Source organism: Bubalus kerabau, chromosome 6 (assembly GCF_029407905.1).
Source record: "Bubalus kerabau isolate K-KA32 ecotype Philippines breed swamp buffalo chromosome 6, PCC_UOA_SB_1v2, whole genome shotgun sequence".
Lineage (NCBI taxonomy): Eukaryota > Metazoa > Chordata > Mammalia > Artiodactyla > Bovidae > Bubalus > Bubalus kerabau.
The window spans coordinates 12986220-12995043 of NC_073629.1; the positions used below are offsets into that span (position 1 = coordinate 12986220).

General features: G+C 41.3%; 1 long non-coding RNA gene across 3 annotated transcripts; it reads right to left on the reverse strand.

Annotated features, from left to right (window-relative positions):
* Nucleotides 1–830: 830 nt before the first annotated feature.
* Nucleotides 831–8477, reverse strand: LOC129655990 (uncharacterized). 3 transcript variants are annotated; one of them, XR_008716148.1, is made up of 5 exons: nt 8339–8477; nt 7761–8248; nt 3321–3377; nt 2616–2936; nt 831–1353 (listed from the first exon to the last, which is right to left on the reverse strand). It is a non-coding gene; the product is annotated as an uncharacterized LOC129655990 (long non-coding RNA). The 3 variants fall into 3 exon arrangements; XR_008716147.1 differs by having other exon boundaries at nt 7714–8248; XR_008716149.1 differs by lacking the exon at nt 3321–3377 and having other exon boundaries at nt 7970–8248.
* Between the last annotated feature and the right edge of the window lie 347 nt (nt 8478–8824).

Here is an 8824-nt window from a genome sequence, read left to right on the forward strand (position 1 = left end):
TTGACAAAGAAATATATCTTTTAAGTTTTCTTCTTCCCATATCCACTCAGATTCAAAATTTAGTTATTAATTTCTAAAAGAAATCACTCAAATATTTTTTGACATCTAGGCAACCAACTCTAGTATTCTTGCCTGGAGAATCCCATGGATAGAGGAACCTGCCAGACTACAGTCCATGCAGTCCCAAAGAGTCAGACATGACTGAGTGACTAACACTTTCACTTTCAGGCATTACTGAATTTTGGGGGACTCATAGGATGGGTTACATCATGGAGCATGTGGCTTTTTCCTTTTCTTCAGTTTTCACACTCAAATCTAATCAAGATACTCAGCAGAACAAAAGAGCTCATGAATCAAGATTTTCCTGAGAGGACCGATCAAGATGGCAGAAATGGTCAAACATGAAGCTCACCTTCTTCCACATTACATCAAAAATGTATCTACATGTGGACTGATTCTCACAGAATATATACTGAATGCTGGCAGAAAACCTCAGACTCTCAAAAGGTCAAGAACATTTCTAAGTAACCCAGTAGGACAATATTCTCCTGAGAGATTAGCTTTTGTGAACACACACACACACACACACATATAGTTTTTGTGAAAACACACACACAGGAGATTAGTGTTAATGGAATGTTACTATTGCATTTTTAAATTTAATGAACAGTATAAAATAATATGTAGCTTGCAGTAAAATAAACTAAAATATACATATTCATTCATATACATTTATAAAACATTTTAGAATTATCAGAATATTAACAGGAGTTACTTCTGAGTGTTAAAATGTTGGCTGATTTTTCTTTTTTGTATACTATTCTTTTTATAATGTGTTTTTTTTGTAATTTAAAAAATATTTTAAAAAGAAATTAGAGCTACTTTCTTCCCAAGTCACTTGGAAACAAAATCAAACACCCACATTTTCTTTTATTTTGTCTGTTTTACATGCACATATTTTGTAGCAGATGTACGGCCCACTTCAATAAGTTCCTTGCTTGTTTCATCCCAGAAGCTGCTATATCTGCTTAAGGAGACAGTATTGGGATCCCCAGGCAGTTCTGGAAGAGACTAGAAAAGCCAGGACCAGGCCAAGGTGTCAGTATAGAGGGAGACATTCTCTGAGCTTGACTTCTTGGAAGCTGGGTTTTGCCCCAGATGCAGGCACAGTTGATGCTTTGGCTCAGAAGAACAATTTAGAATCCTGCTGAGGGGTCAAGCGAGCCACAGGTAAAGCATTAAGGTCTGTCCAGAGTCACTGGGTCACCCAGAGCTGGGAGGTCAAAAAAGTAGAGATTTTGAGGTCTGGGGGCCTCCGGTCTCCATATCTTCAAAAAGAACTAGGCTTGAATGCTGTAGAGAAAAGGGAATAGGTGGTAAGGAGAGGAAGAGCCAAAAAGGGCTCTGGACAAAAAGGCCCCGGACAAACTCGTGGGGTCTTCCTGGAGAGGTGAGGTCCAGGATATGGAGGAGGGCCAACCCTGAGTTCCAGACCTCTCCTTTCATGGAGACCATCCAAAATCAGCAAGTGGTAGAAGGCCCTGGAGACTTCTTCCCAGATTTTGCTCTTCACCACAGATCTTTATGAATGATGAGTGTTTGATCTCGTCACAGCTCTGTAACTGGACCAGGTATTATTCCACTTTTCTGACAGAGATCATGAGCTTCAGAGAAGTTTGATGCTTATAGGGCTGGTAAGTGGGGGAGGCAGGACTCAAGCTCTGTATTAGTTGACACCAAATCCTGGATCCTTTCCAGTTTCCAAAGCTGATTCCATTTCTCTGAATGAGCCACAGGCCTCTAGATATTCCTAAAACTGGACATTGGCTCAATAGTTCTAAAAGCTTCTTCTCACCACCTCTGGAAGGATGCCCCGGAAGTTGGGGTGCTCCACCAGAGACACGATCAGCGGCTGGGCCTGAGGTAGCAGTCCCACTGGCTTCTGCTCTAGTCACAGGCTCGATAGAATCTTTGGGAAATGCAGTGGACTTTATTTTACTTCTACCATCAATTTGTGGCCTGGTTTCCTTGAAGACCCAGAGTCTTTCTGACATGCCTCGCATTCCCCACTCCCTGTCTCATTAGAATCCAGGGAAGGAAAAAGCACTTGCATCTTCCCTACCAAGCACTCCTCTTATTCGGGGATTTGTTTTGATGAGTAGAGGCATTTCAGGGAGAGAGTACAGTAGAGCTGATGGGATTAGATTAGAACATAGAAAATCTAATCCCATCAGCTCTAATCAATCTATATTGATTAGAACAATATAAGCAGTGTGACCTCGATTAAAATCACTCAAACTGTATAATTTTATGGTTTCATAATTATTTTCCTGGCATTATAGCCAAACTCATGGCCATGAAAATGGCAATATCTTGTCTTTCAAAGTGGCAGATACAGGCTACTAACAGAATGTGTAGGAGAGTCCTTTATAACTCTTAACTGCCTAATATGAACTAATGGTGTTTTCCTGACCACATGCTAATGTAGAATGAGTGAGTGGTTCTGAAGGCAGCAGGAGCAACAGTGACTAGCAAGATGAGTTGGAGGCAGTATAGAGAAGGGCCTTGAAGTAGAGTAAGCCGATTCCCATTCACCAGGCACCGCCATCACCTACCTTCACACACTGCGCCTGCATCTTCATCGTGCCCACAGTCAAAGGTCTCAACCTGCTCACATTCAGCCAGTGCTTCTTCTGTCCCATTGCACAGGGATACCTGAATAAATATAGGCTGGTCCTCTTCTGCCACTGGCAGATACAACATGCCTGCAGGTGTGTGCTTGGCTGCTCCACAGCCCAGCTCCCGGCACACCACGGCCACATCCTTCATGTCCCAGCCGTCATCACACACAGTGCCCCAGCGACCTTCCTTTTCCACCTCCACTCGCCCTTCACAACGGTGGGGACCATTCATTAAGCGTATTTTAGGTGGAAATTCTGCAAACAGAAGGGGTCAGAGCACACTCAGAAATGTCCTCTTAGGGCAGCTTCCAGTGTTAAGAGAGGTTGTTTGATAGTGGTGGTGGTATGTGGTATGAGGCAGAGGACTTGGTAAATCAGGAATCACCAAGCTTTGCTCTATCCCATGCCATTACCATCTCCTAAAACATCCCACCCCACCTAAGGCCCCCACTCAAAGTCAGCTGGGAAAAGGCCTTTCTTTCTGAAAACAAGGGAATACAGGCAGATAGAAACTTATGGTTTGATTTTTATGAGCTCAAAAAGATCTTAGAAAAAGAGGAGTCCAGAATCAGGTCTTTCCTAAAAATGGACACTGAGACTTGGAATAAAGAAAGGCCTAGAATAGGTCAATTGAGTTACTCAGTTTTCTCTTGCTCCACTCTGTTGCTGACTTCAGCAGTCACAGGGCCATATTCTCTGTAGAGGAAAAGGATGAAGACATCACATGCACTGGTTAATCTCTATTTATTTGTTTTTTTTTGTTGTTGTTGTTATTTTATTTTTTGCTTCTTAAACTGGAGTAATTGTTTTTAATTTATTTATTTAAATTGAAGGATAATTTTGTGTTGGTTTCTGCTATACATCAATATGGATCAGCTGTAGGTATACAAATGTCCCCTCCTTCTTAAGTCTGCCTCCTACCTCTCACCCTGTCCCACCACTCTAGGTTGTCACAGAACCCCGGTTTGTATTCCCTGAGTCATTTAGCAAATTCCCATCAGCTATCTATTTCACATACATTAGTTTATATGTTTCCATGCTACTCTTTCCATTTGTCCCACCTTCTTCTTCTTACCTGCCCCTGCCCCGTGTCCATAAGTCTGTTTTCTAGTCTGTGTCTAAACTGGGGTAATGTTTAAAGAGATTCTTTTCTCAGGTACATGAACACCAATGTTCACTGCAGCATTATTTACAAAAGCCAAGACATGCAAGCAACCTAAATGTCCATTGACAGATGAATGGATAAAGAAGATATGGTCCATATATACAATGGAATACCACTCAGCATTATTTACAAAAGCCAAGACATGCAAGCAACCTAAATGTCCATTGACAGATGAATGGATAAAGAAGATGTGGTCCATATATACAATGGAATACCACTCAGCCATAACAAAGGTTGGAATAATGTCATTTGTAGCAACATGGATGGATTAGAGATTATCATACTAAGAAAGACAGATAGCATATAGTGTCACTTATACATGGAATTTCAAAAAAAAAAGGCTACAAATGAACTTATCTACAAAACAGAAATAGAATCACAGACATAGTAAACAAACTTATGGTTACCAAATGGGAAAGTGGTGGAGGCATGAATTAGGAGGTGGGAATTAACATATTCACACTACTATACATGAAATAGATAACCAACAAGGGCCTATGGTAAAGCACAGAGAACTCTACTCAATATTTTGTAATAATGTGTAAAGGAAAAGAATCTTAAAAGGAATATAAACAGAATCACTGTGTTGTATGCCTGAAACTAAAATGACATTGTAAATCAAAAACGCTGCAATTAAAAAAAAATGTAGGGACTTCCCTTACAGTACAGTGGTTAAGACCCTGCTTCCACTGCCCGGGGTGTGGGTTCAATCTCTGGTCAAGTAACTAAGATCCTGCACATCGTGTGGCTCAGCCAAATTTCTTTTTTTAATTAAAAATTTTTTAAAATAATTAAAAAGAAACCCTTTTCTTTGGGATATCTAGCAGAAAGGAGGGATATAAGACTGAAGATGTCAGTGGTCAGCTCTGCCTGTCTGAGAAGTTAATGGAGAAATGCAGAGGAAAAAGGGGAGGCAGAGACAGAACCCTTTGCTAGTCACACATTAAGCCATGTCCATTCCTGACCCCTCCCATCAACTTTACTATTTTTTTCTGGCCCAACCCTGTTTGTATGGGATTCCTGTCATTTGAAACAAAAATGCCCCATTTTACACAGTCAATTACCAAGTTCATGACAAAGCCCCTATAAAAAGCTAAGTTTCTAAGAATTATAAGTAATAATGTGAATATGATTCTCAAAAATTAATAGCTTGAAAAGAGCAAACATATGTAAGACTCTATAGAAACTGAATACATCAAACAACTTGCTTAATTTAATACAAAAATAAAAACTGAACTTTGCATATCCTAAATAGAAAATTCACATTCTTTTCAAATTCCATTTATAGCATTTAGAAAAAATGTTAATTGTGTTATTTCAAAAGACATTATTAGTAAATCCCCAAATGATACAGGCCATATTCTTTGATAAAATTTAATACAGGGATAATAGAAAGTTTTCAGAAAAGAAATTTATAAGAATCTTAAAAAGTGTATAAATGAACTTATCTACAAAACAGAAATAGAGTTACAGATGTAGAAAAAAAGTTTATGGTTACCATGGGGTAAGTGAGGGAGGGATAAATTGGAAGATTGACATATACACACTGCTACTGCTACTCCTAAGTCACTTCAGTCGTGTCTGACTCTGTGCAATCCCATAGATGGCAGCCCACCAGGCTCCACCGTCCCTGGGATTCTCCAGGCAAGAACACTGGAGTGGGTTGTCATTTCCTTCTCCAATGCAGGAAAGTGAAAAGTGAAAGTGAAGTCGCTCAGTTGTGTCTGACTCTTAGTGACCCCATGGACTACAGCCTACCAGGCTCCTCCGTCCATGGGATTTTCCAGGCAAGAGTACTGGAGTGGGGTGCCACTGCCTTCTCCGATATACACATTACTATATATAAAATAGATAACTAATATGATCTACTGTATAGCACAAGGAATTTGACTCAATACTCTGTAATGACCTATATGGGAAAATAATCTAAAAAAGAGTGGATATATGTACATGTATAATTGGTTGGGGCTTCCCAGGTGGCAAAGTGGTAAAGAACCTGCTTGCCAATGCAGGAGATGCAAGGGACGCGGGTTTGATCCCTCCGTCAGGAAGATGCCCTGGAGGAGGAAATAGCAACCCATTCTGGTATTCTTGCCTGGAGAATCCCCATGGACAGAGGAGCCTGGTGAGCTACAGTCCATAGGGAGGCAAAGAGTAGGACACAACTGAAGTGACTTAGCACGCATGCATGCACAAGTGGTTCACTTTGCCATACACCTGAAATTAACATGACATTGCATATCAACTATATTCCAATAAAAATTTAAAAAAGAAACTAATAAAAGAGGATAAAAATCTATTCATAAGAAATTATTAAGTTTCAGGCTATAAAATTAAGTGAAACACAAATTTTACATACTTTGGAAATTAAACAAATGAAAATATTGTACATCAAAATCTGTAGGATGGATGAAAGTGGTACTTAGAAGAAACTATACAGTTTTAAATTCATTTATTAGGAAACAAAGATGAAAAATGAATAAGGATTTGCTTAAGAAATTAAAGAACCACATAAAATAAACTGAAAAGGAAGAAAGATATATTGAAGATAAAGGAGAAACAAATGAATCAGAAAACCAAAACTCAAATATATTTGAATAAAAAAACTAAGCCTGGTTCTTTAAAAAGAGCAATAAAATTGACAAGCATATGGCAAATATGATTAAGAAAAAGAGATCGCACAAACTAGAAATGAGAAGAGAGCATGCTATGCTATGCTAAGTCACTTCAGTTGTGTCCGACTCTGTGTGACCCCATAGACGGCAGTCCACCAGGCTCCCCCGTCCCTGGGATTCTCCAGGCAAGAATACTGGAGTGGGTTGCCATTTCCTTCTCCAATGTATGAAAGTAAAAAGAGAAAGTGAAGTCGCTCAGTCGTGACCGACTCTTAGAGACCCCATGGACTGCAGCCTACCAGGCTCTTCCGTCCATGGGATTTTCCAGGCAAGAGTACTGGAGTGGGGTGCCATTGCCTTCTCCGAGAAGAGAGCATAAACGAATATATAAAGCCTGTTTCAAAATTAGATGAGAATACTATGGACAACATTCTGTGATAAATTTAGGTATAATTGTCCAGATTATTTTAACAAGGAATAGAAAATTTGAAGACTAATAAAAAAGATTTGACAGTGGAGGTAAGGATTTAAGAAGCTCAGAATGTTGTTTGGGCTAGTTCCAAAGACTTTGCAAATAGACAATTCCAATACGGTTTTAAACTACTGCAGAGTAGGAAATATGGAAAACCTCTGAAAACATTCTTATGAGGCAAACCTATCCCTGAAACCAAAATTAGTTCAAAAAAGAAAACTCATAAATAAAGATGCAACATTTGAAATAAATATTAAGTTGTACGTAGCTGCTACCTATGATATAATGACTGAGAAGGGTTTATAGCAGGAATTCAATGATTATTCCATATTAAGAAACTTATTAAGGCACTTCTCCATAATAATAAATTAAAGGGAAAGATATTATATATACAGCCATCATTTAAAAATAGTGGCAAGGAGCAGTTTTTCAATTCTGTAGTTCTTGCCTAGAGTTTCATCTTTGCACCTACTCGCTGTGTGACGGTGGGTAAGTTATTTATTCCAAATATCATTTCCTCATTTGTAAAATGAGAGTTGTCAATGGACATTAAATGAGATAATCCTAGTAAAGTTTTGAATCCTGCTGCTGCTGCTGCTAAGTCGCTTCAGTCGTGTCCGACTCTGTGCGACCCCATAGACGCAGCCCAGTAGAATCTGGTTTGTTCATGGGGATTTCACTGTTGCCTTAAGTATTGACAAGGTTTGGTTGTAGCTCCTTGCTCGGCGAGAGCTCTGACTATGCAATCATCTTTGTCTCCTCTCTCCATGCCTCACTTACCCCACTCCCAGGGCTGACTTGATCCTAGTGCAGTATCTATTTCATACCTATCTGATGATGTAAGTGAAAGGGAAACCGGAAGGCCAGCGATGCTGCTGTTCAGACCAGCGAGAAGGAGAGACAGGGAGAGCTGACAGCTTCTTTTGTCGAACTCCGATTCCTCGAGGGAGAGGAAAACCCATGGAAAGGACACACAAGCCACCGTTTGGCATAACGGCAACCAGTGTTCTGGAAGGAGGCTTTGGACTTGTCCTACCTGCCACGTGGAGTACCGCCACGTTACTGCGCTGGGCCCCCAGGCCGTTGTTGGCTTCACAAGCATAGGTCCCTGAATGTCTTGCGGTCACAGCTAGGTTGAAGGAAGCTCCGCCTCCAAAAGGCGCCGAGGTGTGCCCCAGGGGAACATTTTCATGATAAAACCGGTACAGAATGGGGGGAGATGCTCTCTTGTCCTCACAGCGAAGCTCCACCACATCCCCAGTCAAGGCCTGGGCCCCAGGAACACTGAAGGTGAGGACAGGACGTGACACTGGAACTGATAAAGGGCCGTTCATCAGAGAGGGTCTCTTGTGCGGGCCCAGACTTATAACCCACTCTCTCTATTCTCACGGTATCCACACAGTACCTCTCAAGCCCTGGGGTTTCTTCCCACTATGGCACCTTCTGATCTAACGCCGCAGAGACGGTTCCCTACGGCGCTTTGACAATTTCCGGGGAGGAATTCTGGAGACCACACGTCTGACCGAGCCTCATAGCCTTCTTCCTGTCTCCCCTTGCCATCGTCCTTCGGCTCTTCTGCCCCTGTTGTCACTGCTACCGCTGCCACCATCGTTGCAATAACAATCCTAGCATGTTAATGGTTTCCTAACCTCTTCACAGCCCTGATTCTTATCCTTGGAACATCCTCACTGTCACAGAAGGAAACCAATTGCAGTTGGGACTCTCCGGCTAATTAGGAGAATCAGCTACTTACTTCTCACAGTGACGTTCACTGCCTCGCTCTGGATGAGGCCGTAGCCGTTGTCAGCTGTGCAGTAGTAGCGCCCGGCATGGCTCTCCCGGATACTGGGGATCTCCAGCTCTGCTCTCTGGGAGCGCTGACTTTTCTGCC